Below are 16,241 nucleotides of genomic sequence, written 5' to 3'. Positions count from 1 at the left end.
AACTTTGCGATCAATATCTCAACTAGGGACTAAGATTAATCTTAACTCAAATAGAGGGGTAACAGCCAAGTCACAACGACTACCACTATCACCACCCAGTGGAGTTGATCGCTGTCTTAGCCAAAAGGCCGAGAAGCGATGAAGCCTCGGACGGCGCAGGTTGAAAAGAAGGACTGCAGCGGCCTCTAGTGGACGGTAGCCTCAACTGCAGCTCTTACTCCTTCCGCACCTGCACACGCTGGAAATGAATACGCCCACGCAAGCACAACAAACACTTTGAAAGGCATGATTGGTTTTCCAAACAACTCTCTGACGTGACGCTTTCTCTGCGCGTTTATCCTTATTCAAGACCAGCCTTGGAGGTAGAAAAAGCACAATTATCTACGCTAACGTAGAGACAATAACGCCCTTGTTTTATTTCAGCAAAAGATGTTTCCAATAAACAGCACGTTCAGTTTGACCATGTGTCCGCTGAGGTGGACATCTTGCATGATGAGGTATGTTTGTGAATCAAGTCAAGGAACTGCAGCAGCTTTTCTTTGTAAATGCTTTTGTGGTAACTACGCGTGTTTGTGCATAATTTTTAACCCAGCGTCAGTTTCCAAACATCGCCTAGCATGGAGCAGCTGCGCTTAGCGGGAGGCACAGGCTGGTTAGCTGGACTGTGCAGCCTGGGCACAGCAGCTGAGCTAAATGCTTGCGACAAGCCTGAAGGAGCCCACAACTATACAGTAATTGTCTCTGAACAAGCATGGAGGAGGTGCACCGCTCCTGGAGGTACTGCAATACCAGGCCGATGCATGGAGCGGACGGAGCAAGCCCCTATTCCATCTCCCAGTTCCAAAAATCAATTTAATATATGGTCCCCGGGTAGGGGACGTATCAGATATTAAACTGATAAGAACAGATACTACACTTGATCTTAGCCAAAAGGCCGAGAAGCGATACCAGAAAAAGGGTGGAGGAGACCGGGTCATTCAGAGGCACCTCCTTTTAACTCAGGGTAGGATAACCAGCACGGAAACGTTGACTTTTTTTTTTTTTTTTTTTTTAGCATACAATAAAGAAGGTAACCAGGGGAAATGACAATTGGCCACATTTTATGCTGTTCTGCAGCAGTAAATCAACACAAATAAGCCACTTGCAGGTGAAAAGGACAGCAAAAGTAAAGCATTTTTTTGCTTGTTCCTGCTCTGGTCCAATAGGGAGCTCAGAAGCGATAACAAGTAAAGAAATTGCCATTTTTTCTAGATATCTGCCTTTAAATGTGAACACAGCATTTATATATAGGCATACGATGGATTTTTTATTTTTTTTTTATTTTTTACGTAACCCATAAAAGTCAAGAAAGTCCTAAGGTTAAGACAAGCCTCGGACGGCGCAGGTTGAAAAGAAGGACTGCAGCGGCCTCTAGTGGACGGTAGCCTCAACTGCAGCTCTTACTCCTTCCGCACCTGCACACGCTGGAAATGAATACGCCCACGCAAGCACAACAAACACTTTGAAAGGCATGATTGGTTTTCCAAACAACTCTCTGACGTGACGCTTTCTCTGCGCGTTTATCCTTATTCAAGACCAGCCTTGGAGGTAGAAAAAGCACAATTATCTACGCTAACGTAGAGACAATAACGCCCTTGTTTTATTTCAGCAAAAGATGTTTCCAATAAACAGCACGTTCAGTTTGACCATGTGTCCGCTGAGGTGGACATCTTGCATGATGAGGTATGTTTGTGAATCAAGTCAAGGAACTGCAGCAGCTTTTCTTTGTAAATGCTTTTGTGGTAACTACGCGTGTTTGTGCATAATTTTTAACCCAGCGTCAGTTTCCAAACATCGCCTAGCATGGAGCAGCTGCGCTTAGCGGGAGGCACAGGCTGGTTAGCTGGACTGTGCAGCCTGGGCACAGCAGCTGAGCTAAATGCTTGCAACAAGCCTGAAGGAGCCCACAACTATACAGTAATTGTCTCTGAACAAGCATGGAGGAGGTGCACCGCTCCTGGAGGTACTGCAATACCAGGCCGATGCATGGAGCGGACGGAGCAAGCCCCTATTCCACCTCCCAGTTCCAAAAATCAATTTAATATATGGTCCCCGGGTAGGGGACGTATCAGATATTAAACTGATAAGAACAGATACTACACTTGATCTTAGCCAAAAGGCCGAGAAGCGATACCAGAAAAAGGGTGGAGGAGACCGGGTCATTCAGAGGCACCTCCTTTTAACTCAGGGTAGGATAACCAGCACGGAAACGTTGACTTTTTTTTTTTTTTTTTTTTTAGCATACAATAAAGAAGGTAACCAGGGGAAATGACAATTGGCCACATTTTATGCTGTTCTGCAGCAGTAAATCAACACAAATAAGCCACTTGCAGGTGAAAAGGACAGCAAAAGTAAAGCATTTTTTTGCTTGTTCCTGCTCTGGTCCAATAGGGAGCTCAGAAGCGATAACAAGTAAAGAAATTGCCATTTTTCTAGATATCTGCCTTTAAATGTGAACACAGCATTTATATATAGGCATACGATGGATTTTTTATTTTTTTTTTATTTTTTACGTAACCCATAAAAGTCAAGAAAGTCCTAAGGTTAAGACAAGCCTCGGACGGCGCAGGTTGAAAAGAAGGACTGCAGCGGCCTCTAGTGGACGGTAGCCTCAACTGCAGCTCTTACTCCTTCCGCACCTGCACACGCTGGAAATGAATACGCCCACGCAAGCACAACAAACACTTTGAAAGGCATGATTGGTTTTCCAAACAACTCTCTGACGTGACGCTTTCTCTGCGCGTTTATCCTTATTCAAGACCAGCCTTGGAGGTAGAAAAAGCACAATTATCTACGCTAACGTAGAGACAATAACGCCCTTGTTTTATTTCAGCAAAAGATGTTTCCAATAAACAGCACGTTCAGTTTGACCATGTGTCCGCTGAGGTGGACATCTTGCATGATGAGGTATGTTTGTGAATCAAGTCAAGGAACTGCAGCAGCTTTTCTTTGTGTGGCAGGAAGAGGTATAGGCTGCACCTGCTGGCGGGGTGATTGTAAGCGGGCCAATAGCGCCAGAGGGCGCTCAGTATAAAAACAGAGGTGAGCTCCAGTCTGAGACTCGTTGTTTGCTGTGGACACGTCGCGCACCGCGCTTCCGTGTTGAGCCGTCTGTGCGTAGAGTACAGGTGAGGTTGGCTGGCTGCGTATTTATAACTGCTTGTACATTGTAGTCATAGAGCCTTTTATCAGCAGAAACGTACGGGCATATGTACCTCCACGTTTCATCGTGGGTGAGGTGGTTCCTACAATAAGAGCCGACATCTGAGCGTTCCCATTTGGGGTACAAGTGAGGAGAGTTCGTCCTGATCGGTATGTGGACTCGGTGACAAATTTTGTGATTTATTCCTTTGTTTTAAACTATTATGGTTGTTTAGGAATCTCCACGGATCATCCCACTTAATGCTGCTGCTTTGCTTGGACTGAATTACCGCTTATTTAGCGGCCAAGATCGGCGTGTGGGACACGCCCCTACCCCTCTTCTGAACTCAGGACAAGGAGAGGTTGATCGCACTGATTTCGGATCGAATTGGACCAGATTGCTCATCTTGTTGTGCTTATCAAGCACAAGGACTTTTTATGGTTTTATTTACATAATTTTATCTTTTATTGCCTGTATTTTAATGATTGACTTTTTCCTTTTTATTTTCTTTAGACTGCCGGTGGTGCGCTCGGGTCTGGACGCGGCGTCCCTTTTTGGTGTGATTGAAGTGATGCGCATCAATAGGTGGAGGGAATAATAGAGAGTGAGTGACTTCACGGGTGTTTGTTTTGATTTTTTGTCTTGGAGCCTACTATCCAGGACCCGACCGTACCCGCCGGTAAGCCTAGTTGGATTTATTTTGTGAAGTTTCTTTTGTTCGGATACAGGTATTTTTATTCTTTGCAATAAATTATTATTGTCTTGAAACTTGTCTCTCGCTTATTGCAAAACCGGACCTGCGCCCCTTTATCAATTCCTGGGTGAAAATCCCAGGTGGCGTTGTTGGCAACACTCGAGAGTGTATAGTCCAAACCCTTAAATGCCACATTTGTAAATGCTTTTGTGGTAACTACGCGTGTTTGTGCATAATTTTTAACCCAGCGTCAGTTTCCAAACATCGCCTAGCATGGAGCAGCTGCGCTTAGCGGGAGGCACAGGCTGGTTAGCTGGACTGTGCAGCCTGAGCACAGCAGCGGAGCTAAACGCTTGCGACAAGCCTGAAGGAGCCCACAACTATACAGTAATTGTCTCTGAACAAGCATGGAGGAGGTGCACCGCTCCTGGAGGTACTGCAATACCAGGCCGATGCATGGAGCGGACGGAGCAAGCCCCTATTCCATCTCCCAGTTCCAAAAATCAATTTAATATATGGTCCCCAGGTAGGGGACGTATCAGATATTAAACTGATAAGAACAGATTTTTTCTTTTTCAAGATTTTATTGTTACTTAATACATTTAAAACCATGGCACTCAATTATACAGAAATATTCTTTTTACATTTAATAAATTAAATTAAAAGGAGAGAAGAAACATGATGTAAACAGCAAATCTGTATGTTAAAATTGAGCAGGACCGGGGTGACCCTCTCCTAAATTTTGAGCCATCCCGTTCTTCCAAACAGCGTTGGTACCGGTGCTGGTTCCGGTACTGGTGCTCAGAGGGGATCCCCCCCTACTGCTCCTTCCCGCCTGCCTCTCCCGGAGAGCCAGGCCGCTGCTGCCGGGACCCTCATCTGTGAAACGCCGACTCCTCTCTTCACGGAGGCGCAGACGATGCTTCTTTGAGGCTGTGTCCTTGGCGTGCCACCTGCAGCTCTTGATGTTGTTCTTCTTGCTGCCGCCATTCGGATCACAGCCTCGGGGGGAATCTGCCTGCGCCTGCTTACCAGCAAGTTTCTGGAGGTCCAGATGGCGTCTTTTATGGTGGCGAGGGTGAGCCACATCTCCTCAAAGTCCTTTTTCATAAAGGTCCGATGGCTCACCCCATACAGCACTAGCTGTAAGTCGAGGACCTCCCTTGCTGGCAAGTGTGGGAACTGCGAGGAGCCGGCTTCCGTCCACAGGTCCCTAGCAGCACTGCACTCCCACAGCAGATGCCTCACCGACTCCGGCGCGCCACAACCGGGTCGGGGGCAGATGGACGATACAGACATGCCGCGGGAGTGCATGACGGCTCTGACCGGGAGAATCCCATGAGCCACCATCCATGACAGGTCCTGAAGTCTGTTTGGAAGGACAGGAAGGCTCACGTTGCGCCAAACCGTGGAGGCATCTCCTCGTAGGAGGCCTCGCACTGGGGTCACTGGTTCCCGCTCCTGCACAACAGAAATGATAAAACGATGGTTGGTTAAAATCCTGCTCTCCTCTCCCTCCAATTTAAAATGTTCTAAAAATTTCTGTATAAAAGCATATGCCGGTGGGAGGTTAAAAGCAACAGGTGTTTTTAGATCACTTTGAATCAATTTTAATTTTCTCAGATAGGATCCCATCCAAAATCTGCTCATCTTGCTTGTTTTGATATCTGGGGTTGTGTTCAGTGCCAGTTTAAAATGAATGCTTGTGTAGTAGCTGCCTAAAAACAAGTAAAGATCTGGGACTCCTTTTCCTCCTTTATCCTTTGGTTTTGTCATGATTTGTCTTCTTATCCTCTCCCATTTGGAGTCCCAGATGAAGTAAAAAATGTCTCGTTGCAGCTCTAAAATCACTCTCCTGGGAGGAATAAAAACCGAACTGGTGAGTAAAAGCACTGGTAAAATCACTGCTTTGATTATAAGAATCTTTCCTTCAAGTGTTAGGTTCCTCATCCCCCAAAATCCCAGTCGTTGTTTTACTCTCTTTATTATTTTTGTCCAGTTTGTTCCTCCCTCTCCATTTTTATCAAATTTCACCCCCAATATTTTTTGTTCCTCTTTAGTTATCTGGAACTGGTGTCCTATTTTTTCATTTTCTTTCCATGGTCCATAAAAAAGTGCATTTGTTTTCTCTTTATTTAGTTTCGAGCCTGACGCTCTCCCGAACCATTCAGTTAATTGAAATACCCTGTCTACTGATAAAAGGTCTGTACATAAAATATTAAAATCATCCATATATAAAAGACATCTGGCCTCCTGCCCCCCACTCCCTGGTATTGTGACTCCTGATATCTGTGGGTCCCTTCTCAAGATCTGCGCCAGCGGCTCGACACAGGCCACGTAGAGAAGGGCAGATAAAGGGCAACCCTGACGAACACCGCAGTTCACTTTCACTGCTTTTGTCAGAAACCCGTTAACTAGAAATCTGCTGTAGATGTCTCGGTACAACAGTCCCACCCATGCTACAAACCTCCCTGGAAAACCCATTTTTTGCAGTACCTGAAAGAGGTACTGGTGCGAGACCCGATCAAAAGCTTTCTCAAAATCTAGATTTAACACTATCAGCCGAATGTTTCTGTCTCTCGCAAAACAGATGGTGTCTCGGATCAGTACGAGGCTGTCCGTGATCTTCCTTCCTGGCACGGCGCAGGCTTGATCCGGGTGGATTAGATCCCCCAACACTCGGCGCATCCTGGCTGCTAAAAGTTTACTAAAAAGTTTACAATCTAAATTTAAAAGGGTGATGGGTCTCCAATTTTTGAGATCTGTTTTATCGTTATCTTTATGTAAAAGCGTCACTATACCTGTTCTAAAACTATCGGGTAGTTTATCTAGTTTGCTAAAATCAGTAAAAACAACGATTAAATCAGGTGTTAAAATGTCCCAAAAAGTTAGATAAAATTCTACAGGGAGTCCATCTGAGCCTGGAGATTTTCCTCTTTTAAAACTCTTCAAAGAGTTTAAAAGTTCTAAAAGGGTAAAATCCTCCTCTAAAAAACTACCTTCCTTTATACTTTTTTCTAAAAAATCCAAAGTTTCTTTAATATTTCCTTCGTTTACCATTTTCTCCTCATATAAATCACTGTAAAACTGTTCAATCACTTTTGTCTTTTCTTCTATAGTTGAAGCGATGTCTCCTTTTACTGATTTAAGTTCAGGAATAGAACTTGGATTACCAATTATTTTTTTGAAAAAGTATCTACTACATTTTTCCCCTTCTTCTATTTCTCTTTCTCTGCTTCTTAAGATGACTCCTTTGCTCTTTATTTCTGCTAAAATGTTCATTTCTTTTTTAATTTCTCTTATTTCTTTGTTAAAATCCATACCTTGTTGATTTAAAAAATAATATCTTTGTAATCTTTTCTGCAGCCCCATCATGCGACTCTGTTCTTTTTTCTTCTTATTTTTCCCGGCTTGTCTGAAGAAAGTCTGGGTCCTACCTTTCACCATCTCCCACCACTGTGCTCGTGTTTCGTACAGGTCTTGGAGGGTCTGCCACTCCTGGTACCGCTCCCGGTACTGGCTGACCAAAGCCTGGTCCTCCAGCAGGGAGCGGTTGAGTTTCCACAGACCTCTCCCGGTCGTCGCACCTAAAGGAAGTGAAAGAGTGCAGGACAGAAGGAGGTGGTCGGAAAAGAAAACTGGTGACAATCTAGCATCAGTTAGGGTGCAATCTCTGATGAAAAAGTAGTCAATTCGAGAGGCTTTAGAGCTATCATCACTGACCCAGGTGAAGCCCTCCTCTCTAGGATGCATGGATTTAAAACAGTCTATTAGTTTAAAATCCCTGACTATCCTCTGTAATAAAAGTGATGTCTTGTCTACCTTATATATTTGTCCTATTCTTTTCCTGTCTTTTCTGGTTAAAACACAATTAAAATCCCCCCCAATTATTAACGGTTTTCTTCCTAACATGTGGGGCTGCAGTTCCTTTAAAAAGTCATACCTGTCGTGTTTATCAGTAAAACCATAAATATTTAAGAGGTTAAAATCCTGCCCATTAAAAGTCAGATTTGCTAAAAGTGCTCTTCCCTCTTTCACCACGGTGCTTCCCTTAACCAAGATGTGAGGATTATTTATTAAAATGGCCACACCGTCGTTTCTATTTTCGTTTGAGCCGCTCCATATTGACGGTCTCGGCCATAAATCTTGCCACCGGGTGTAATTCTTTAAAAACGGAAGTGCACATTCTTGCAATAAAAACACGTCTGACTGTACGGTGCTTAAAAAGGATAAAATACTCTGGGCTCTAACTAAAGACTTCACACTTCTAACATTTATAGTTGAGAAGGTGAGAGTCATAAAAATAGTGGTTAAGAACAGGCAAGACATTTTAAAGGATTAAGATAAACATTTTAAAGGTGTGACAATTAAGGTCCTATAAAACATTATATAAACGAGAGGCACGTTTCAAAAGTTAAATTATTTCCACTGAGTGCAGTTCTTGCTTCACTTCACATGGTGAAGGAGGGAGGGGTGGAGCTCCATCGCCCTTCCTCCTTCTAGGCGTTGGCCTCTGTCGCAATGTTTTGTTCAACATGATTTCTTTTGGGGTTGATTGGATCGCTATATTTAAAAAGGAGACCTCATTTGGTGAATCAATTGGGAATACTCTGGGTTCCTCCTCAGATGAGCCCTCTGAGAGGTTGCCCAGCCTTCCCCTCTTTTCTAAAACCATAGATATGTCTGGGGATAACTCTGATGCCGGTCTCTTGGCCAGCTGGGCGTCGGGGAGGGTGGCATCATCGCTACTTTCAAACTGAGTTTCCTCTAAGCTAGCTCCGCCTTCTGTTTGCGTCTCCTCCCCCTTACCAGGTGCTTTGGTTTGGGGTGGAGCCTCCGTCCCCTCCCCGCTTCCCGCCATCTCCTCCTCCTCTCCTCCAATCGGAGGGGTTGGCAGGAGATTTGAATTTTCTGTCCCAGCTGCATCCACTTGCTCATTAACTTTTTCAACTGTCGTCTCTTTCCCTTTTTTTAATTTATTTGCAAATGATTTCGGACAGTCTCTAAACAGGTGGTCCTGTCCACCACACAAATTGCATTTCCGCCCGTTTGTACATTCTTCAAAAGTGTGTCCCACCTCCCTACATTTTCCACAAAAAATCTTATTGCATGCCTCAGCCAGATGACCGTATTCGCCACACTTTCTACATAGCTTCGGTTGTCCTTGGTAATGAATGTAGCCTCTGTTTTCCCCCAGGACTATCATGGATGGGAGATGTTTCAGGCCCTGGAAGCCTTGGGGATCTTCCCACTGTTTAATGGGGACCCGCCAAGCGCAGTTCCAGATGCCGTCGGCATCCCGCACCTTCATAGCCTGGCCTTTCACAGTGCAGTATCTACCCAGCCATACACAGATGTCTTCAGCACTGACAGTCTCATTGAACATCCTGACAATCACCGTTTTCAGGGAGTTGTCAGTCAGTTTCTCAACGTCAAATGCTGAAAACTGGGTTTTCGCGTTTTCAAACCGAGTCCAAAAGTCTTTTAGAAGTGCGGCGGAACAAAAACTCACGTCATATCCCTTGTTGAAAGGCAGGGAGAGGATACAGTTCAGGTCATCCGGCTTAAACTTTAACGTTTGCTGCAACAATTTTCTTGAAAAATCTAGCCTTGACATTACTTTCTCTTGATCATTAAAAAGGAAGCGGACGCTGTGGTGCCTTCGCATGCCGGCATGGCTAGCCGCCATGGTGAAGGCACCACCCGATAAATAACTAAAACCTTTAATAAAACCCAATAAATAACTAAAACAGTTAATAAAACACAATAACTAAGTAGACCAAAAATACAATAACTTTTAAAAGGGAAGAGATATTTTACACAACTTTGCGATCAATATCTCAACTAGAGACAAAAAATAATCTTAACTCGAGTACAGGGGTAACAGCCAAGTCACAATGACTACCGCTATCACCACCCAGTGGAGTTGATCGCTGTCTTAACCAAAAGGCCGAGAAGCGATACCAGAAAAAGGGTGGAGGAGACCCGGTCATTCAGAGGCACCTCCTTTTAACTCAGGGTAGGATAACCAGCACGGAAACGTTGACTTTTTTTTTTTTTTTTTTAGCATACAATAAAGAAGGTAACCAGGGGAAATGACAATTGGCCACATTTTATGCTGTTCTGCAGCAGTAAATCAACACAAATAAGCCACTTGCAGGTGAAAAGGACAGCAAAAGTAAAGCATTTTTTTGCTTGTTCCTGCTCTGGTCCAATAGGGAGCTCAGAAGCGATAACAAGTAAAGAAATTGCCATTTTCTAGATATCTGCCTTTAAATGTGAACACAGCATTTATATATAGGCATACGATGGATTTTTTATTTTTTTTATTTTTTACGTAACCCATAAAAGTCAAGAAAGTCCTAAGGTTAAGACAAGCCTCGGACGGCGCAGGTTGAAAAGAAGGGCTGCAGCGGCCTCTAGTGGACGGTAGCCTCAACTGCAGCTCTTACTCCTTCCGCACCTGCACAGACTGGAAATGAATACGCCCACGCAAGCACAACAAATACTTTGAAAAGCATCATTGGTTTTCCAAACAACTCTCTGACGTGACGCTTTCTCTGCGCGTTTATCCTTATTCAAGACCAGCCTTGGAGGTAGAAAAAGCACAATTATCTACGCTAACGTAGAGACAATAACGCCCTTGTTTTATTTCAGCAAAAGATGTTTCCAATAAACAGCACGTTCAGTTTGACCATGTGTCCGCTGAGGTGGACATCTTGCATGATGAGGTATGTTTGTGAATCAAGTCAAGGAACTGCAGCAGCTTTTCTTTGTAAATGCTTTTGTGGTAACTACGCGTGTTTGTGCATAATTTTTAACCCAGCGTCAGTTTCCAAACATCGTCTAGCATGGAGCAGGTGCGCTTAACGGGAGGCACAGGCTGGTTAGCTGGACTGTGCAGCCTGAGCACAGCAGCTGAGCTAAACGCTTGCGACAAGCCTGAAGGAGCCCACAACTACACAGTATTTGTCTCTGAACAAGCATGGAGGAGGTGCACCGCTCCTGGAGGTACTGCAATACCAGGCCGATGCATGGAGCGGACGGAGCAAGCCCCTATTCCATCTCCCAGTTCCAAAAATCAATTTAATATATGGTCCCCGGGTAGGGGACGTATCAGATATTAAACTGATAAGAACAGATACTACACTTGATCTTAGCCAAAAGGCCGAGAAGCGATACCAGAAAAAGGGTGGAGGAGACCCGGTCATTCAGAGGCACCTCCTTTTAACTCAGGGTAGGATAACCAGCACGGAAACGTTGACTTTTTTTTTTTTTTTTTTAGCATACAATAAAGAAGGTAACCAGGGGAGATGACAATTGGCCACATTTTATGCTGTTCTGCAGCAGTAAATCAACACAAATAAGCCACTTGCAGGTGAAAAGGACAGCAAAAGTAAAGCATTTTTTTGCTTGTTCCTGCTCTGGTCCAATAGGGAGCTCAGAAGCGATAACAAGTAAAGAAATTGCCATTTTCTAGATATCTGCCTTTAAATGTGAACACAGCATTTATATATAGGCATACGATGGATTTTTTATTTTTTTTATTTTTTACGTAACCCATAAAAGTCAAGAAAGTCCTAAGGTTAAGACAAGCCTCGGACGGCGCAGGTTGAAAAGAAGGGCTGCAGCGGCCTCTAGTGGACGGTAGCCTCAACTGCAGCTCTTACTCCTTCCGCACCTGCACAGACTGGAAATGAATACGCCCACGCAAGCACAACAAATACTTTGAAAAGCATCATTGGTTTTCCAAACAACTCTCTGACGTGACGCTTTCTCTGCGCGTTTATCCTTATTCAAGACCAGCCTTGGAGGTAGAAAAAGCTTAATTATCTACGCTAACGTAGAGACAATAACGCCCTTGTTTTATTTCAGCAAAAGATGTTTCCAATAAACAGCACGTTCAGTTTGACCATGTGTCCGCTGAGGTGGACATCTTGCATGCTGAGGTATGTTTGTGAATCAAGTCAAGGAACTGCAGCAGCTTTTCTTTGTAAATGCTTTTGTGGTAACTACGCGTGTTTGTGCATAATTTTTAACCCAGCGTCAGTTTCCAAACATCGTCTAGCATGGAGCAGCTGCGCTTAACGGGAGGCACAGGCTGGTTAGCTGGACTGTGCAGCCTGAGCACAGCAGCTGAGCTAAACGCTTGCGACAAGCCTGAAGGAGCCCACAACTATACAGTATTTGTCTCTGAACAAGCATGGAGGAGGTGCGCCGCTCCTGGAGGTACTGCAATACCAGGCCGATGCATGGAGCGGACGGAGCAAGCCCCTATTCCATCTCTCAGTTCCAAAAATCAATTTAATATATGGTCCCCGGGTAGGGGACGTATCAGATGTTAAACTGATAAGAAATGATACTACACTTGATCTTAGCCAAAAGGCCGAGAAGCGATACCAGAAAAAGGGTGGAGGAGACCCGGTCATTCAGAGGCACCTCCTTTTAACTCAGGGTAGGATAACCAGCACGGAAACGTTGACTTTTTTTTTTTTTTTTTTTTAGCATACAATAAAGAAGGTAACCAGGGGAAATGACAATTGGCCACATTTTATGCTGTTCTGCAGCAGTAAATCAACACAAATAAGCCACTTGCAGGTGAAAAGGACAGCAAAAGTAAAGCATTTTTTTGCTTGTTCCTGCTCTGGTCCAATAGGGAGCTCAGAAGCGATAACAAGTAAAGAAATTGCCATTTTCTAGATATCTGCCTTTAAATGTGAACACAGCATTTATATATAGGCATACGATGGATTTTTTATTTTTTTTATTTTTTACGTAACCCATAAAAGTCAAGAAAGTCCTAAGGTTAAGACAAGCCTCGGACGGCGCAGGTTGAAAAGAAGGGCTGCAGCGGCCTCTAGTGGACGGTAGCCTCAACTGCAGCTCTTACTCCTTCCGCACCTGCACAGACTGGAAATGAATACTGCCCACGCAAGCACAACAAATACTTTGAAAAGCATCATTGGTTTTCCAAACAACTCTCTGACGTGACGCTTTCTCTGCGCGTTTATCCTTATTCAAGACCAGCCTTGGAGGTAGAAAAAGCACAATTATCTACGCTAACGTAGAGACAATAACGCCCTTGTTTTATTTCAGCAAAAGATGTTTCCAATAAACAGCACGTTCAGTTTGACCATGTGTCCGCTGAGGTGGACATCTTGCATGATGAGGTATGTTTGTGAATCAAGTCAAGGAACTGCAGCAGCTTTTCTTTGTAAATGCTTTTGTGGTAACTACGCGTGTTTGTGCATAATTTTTAACCCAGCGTCAGTTTCCAAACATCGTCTAGCATGGAGCAGCTGCGCTTAACGGGAGGCACAGGCTGGTTAGCTGGACTGTGCAGCCTGAGCACAGCAGCTGAGCTAAACGCTTGCGACAAGCCTGAAGGAGCCCACAACTATACAGTATTTGTCTCTGAACAAGCATGGAGGAGGTGCACCGCTCCTGGAGGTACTGCAATACCAGGCCGATGCATGGAGCGGACGGAGCAAGCCCCTATTCCATCTCCCAGTTCCAAAAATCAATTTAATATATGGTCCCCGGGTAGGGGACGTATCAGATATTAAACTGATAAGAACAGATACTACACTTGATCTTAGCCAAAAGGCCGAGAAGCGATACCAGAAAAAGGGTGGAGGAGACCCGGGTCATTCAGAGGCACCTCCTTTTAACTCAGGGTAGGCTAACCAGCACGGAAACGTTGACTTTTTTTTATTTTATTTTTAGCATACAATAAAGAAGGTAACCAGGGGAAATGACAATTGGCCACATTTTATGCTGTTCTGCAGCAGTAAATCAACACAAATACGCCACTTGCAGGTGAAAAGGACAGCAAAAGTAAAGCATTTTTTTGCTTGTTCCTGCTCTGGTCCAATAGGGAGCTCAGAAGCGATAACAAGTAAAGAAATTGCCATTTTTCTAGATATCTGCCTTTAAATGTGAACACAGCATTTATATATAGGCATACGATGGATTTTTTATTTTTTAAATTTTTTACGTAACCCATAAAAGTCAAGAAAGTCCTAAGGTTAAGACAAGCCTCGGACGGCGCAGGTTGAAAAGAAGGGCTGCAGCGGCCTCTAGTGGACCGTAGCCTCAACTGCAGCTCTTACTCCTTCCGCACCTGCACAGACTGGAAATGAATACGCCCACGCAAGCACAACAAACACTTTGAAAGGCATGATTGGTTTTCCAAACAACTCTCTGACGTGACGCTTTCTCTGCGCGTTTATCCTTATTCAAGACCAGCCTTGGAGGTAGAAAAAGCACAATTATCTACGCTAACGTAGAGACAATAACGCCCTTGTTTTATTTCAGCAAAAGATGTTTCCAATAAACAGCACGTTCAGTTTGACCATGTGTCCGCTGAGGTGGACATCTTGCATGATGAGGTATGTTTGTGAATCAAGTCAAGGAACTGCAGCAGCTTTTCTTTGTAAATGCTTTTGTGGTAACTACGCGTGTTTGTGCATAATTTTTAACCCAGCGTCAGTTTCCAAACATCGTCCTAGCATGGAGCAGCTGCGCTTAAGCGGGAGGCACATGGCTGGTTAGCTGGACTGTGCAGCCTGAGCACAGCAGCTGAGCTAAACGCTTGCGACAAGCCTGAAGGAGCCCACAGCTACACAGTATTTGTCTCTGAACAAGCATGGAGGAGGTGCACCGCTCCTGGAGGTACTGCAATACCAGGCCGATGCATGGAGCGGACGGAGCAAGCCCCTATTCCATCTCTCAGTTCCAAAAATCAATTTAATATATGGTCCCCGGGTAGGGGACGTATCAGATGTTAAACTGATAAGAACAGATACTACACTTGATCTTAGCCAAAAGGCCGAGAAGCGAATACCAGAAAAAGGGTGGAGGAGACCGGGTCATTCAGAGGCACCTCCTTTTAACTCAGGGTAGGATAACCAGCACGGAAACGTTGACTTTTATTTTATTTTATTTTTTAGCATACAATAAAGAAGGTAACCAGGGGAAATGACAATTGGCCACATTTTATGCTGTTCTGCAGCAGTAAATCAACACAAATACGCCACTTGCAGGTGAAAAGGACAGCAAAAGTAAAGCATTTTTTTGCTTGTTCCTGCTCTGGTCCAATAGGGAGCTCAGAAGCGATAACAAGTAAAGAAATTGCCATTTTCTAGATATCTGCCTTTAAATGTGAACACAGCATTTATATATAGGCATACGATGGATTTTTTATTTTTTTAATTTTTTACGTAACCCATAAAAGTCAAGAAAGTCCTAAGGTTAAGACAAGCCTCGGACGGCGCAGGTTGAAAAGAAGGGCTGCAGCGGCCTCTAGTGGACGGTAGCCTCAACTGCAGCTCTTACTCCTTCCGCACCTGCACAGACTGGAAATGAATACGCCCACGCAAGCACAACAAACACTTTGAAAGGCATGATTGGTTTTCCAAACAACTCTCTGACGTGACGCTTTCTCTGCGCGTTTATCCTTATTCAAGACCAGCCTTGGAGGTAGAAAAAGCACAATTATCTACGCTAACGTAGAGACAATAACGCCCTTGTTTTATTTCAGCAAAAGATGTTTCCAATAAACAGCACGTTCAGTTTGACCATGTGTCCGCTGAGGTGGACATCTTGCATGATGAGGTATGTTTGTGAATCAAGTCAAGGAACTGCAGCAGCTTTTCTTTGTAAATGCTTTTGTGGTAACTACGCGTGTTTGTGCATAATTTTTAACCCAGCGTCAGTTTCCAAAGATCGCCTAGCATGGAGCAGCTGCGCTTAGCGGGAGGCACTGGCTGGTTGGCTGGACTGTGCAGCCTGAGCACGGCAGCTGAGCTAAACGCTTGCGACAAGCCTGAAGGAGCCCACAACTACACAGCATTTGTCTCTGGACAAGCATGGAGGAGGTGCACCGCTCCTGGAGGTACTGCAATACCAGGCCGATGCATGGAGCGGACGGAGCAAGCCCCTATTCCATCTCCCAGTTCCAAAAATCAATTTAATTTATGGTCCCCAGGTAGGGGACGTATCAGATATTAAACTGATAAGAACAGATACTACACTTGATCTTAGCCAAAAGGCCGAGAAGCGATACCAGAAAAAGGGTGGAGGAGACCGGGTCATTCAGAGGCACCTCCTTTTAACTCAGGGTAGGATAACCAGCACGGAAACGTTGACTTTTTTTTTTTTTAGCATACAATAAAGAAGGTAACCAGGGGAAATGACAATTGGCCACATTTTATGCTGTTCTGCAGCAGTAAATCAACACAAATACGCCACTTGCAGGTGAAAAGGACAGCAAAAGTAAAGCATTTTTTTGCTTGTTCCTGCTCTGGTCCAATAGGGAGCTCAGAAGCGATAACAAGTAAAGAAATTGCCATTTTTCTAGATATC

General features: G+C 44.3%; 7 non-coding genes and 1 pseudogene across 7 annotated transcripts; all 8 read right to left on the bottom strand.

Moving 5' to 3' along the window:
• Positions 1–755: 755 nt before the first annotated feature.
• LOC118566843 lies at positions 756–946 on the bottom strand. Its single transcript, XR_004933329.1, has one exon. It is a non-coding gene; the product is annotated as a U2 spliceosomal RNA (small nuclear RNA).
• A 1,034-nt stretch (positions 947–1,980) lies between these two features.
• LOC118566850 lies at positions 1,981–2,171 on the bottom strand. The gene has a single exon (XR_004933337.1). It is a non-coding gene; the product is annotated as a U2 spliceosomal RNA (small nuclear RNA).
• A 2,115-nt stretch (positions 2,172–4,286) lies between these two features.
• Positions 4,287–4,462, bottom strand: LOC118566863 (annotated as a pseudogene).
• A 6,402-nt stretch (positions 4,463–10,864) lies between these two features.
• On the bottom strand, positions 10,865–11,055 carry LOC118566841. Its single transcript, XR_004933327.1, has one exon. It is a non-coding gene; the product is annotated as a U2 spliceosomal RNA (small nuclear RNA).
• Positions 11,056–12,082: 1,027 nt separating this feature from the next.
• On the bottom strand, positions 12,083–12,273 carry LOC118566860. The gene has a single exon (XR_004933347.1). It is a non-coding gene; the product is annotated as a U2 spliceosomal RNA (small nuclear RNA).
• Positions 12,274–13,303: 1,030 nt separating this feature from the next.
• On the bottom strand, positions 13,304–13,494 carry LOC118566840. The gene has a single exon (XR_004933326.1). It is a non-coding gene; the product is annotated as a U2 spliceosomal RNA (small nuclear RNA).
• A 1,033-nt stretch (positions 13,495–14,527) lies between these two features.
• LOC118566855 lies at positions 14,528–14,718 on the bottom strand. The gene has a single exon (XR_004933342.1). It is a non-coding gene; the product is annotated as a U2 spliceosomal RNA (small nuclear RNA).
• A 1,031-nt stretch (positions 14,719–15,749) lies between these two features.
• LOC118566848 lies at positions 15,750–15,940 on the bottom strand. The gene has a single exon (XR_004933335.1). It is a non-coding gene; the product is annotated as a U2 spliceosomal RNA (small nuclear RNA).
• Between the last annotated feature and the right edge of the window lie 301 nt (positions 15,941–16,241).

This window comes from Fundulus heteroclitus, chromosome 18 (genome assembly GCF_011125445.2).
Source record: "Fundulus heteroclitus isolate FHET01 chromosome 18, MU-UCD_Fhet_4.1, whole genome shotgun sequence".
NCBI lineage: Eukaryota > Metazoa > Chordata > Actinopteri > Cyprinodontiformes > Fundulidae > Fundulus > Fundulus heteroclitus.
Note: the sequence above shows the minus strand (reverse complement) of the source record. Positions and strands in the feature narration are given on the sequence as shown.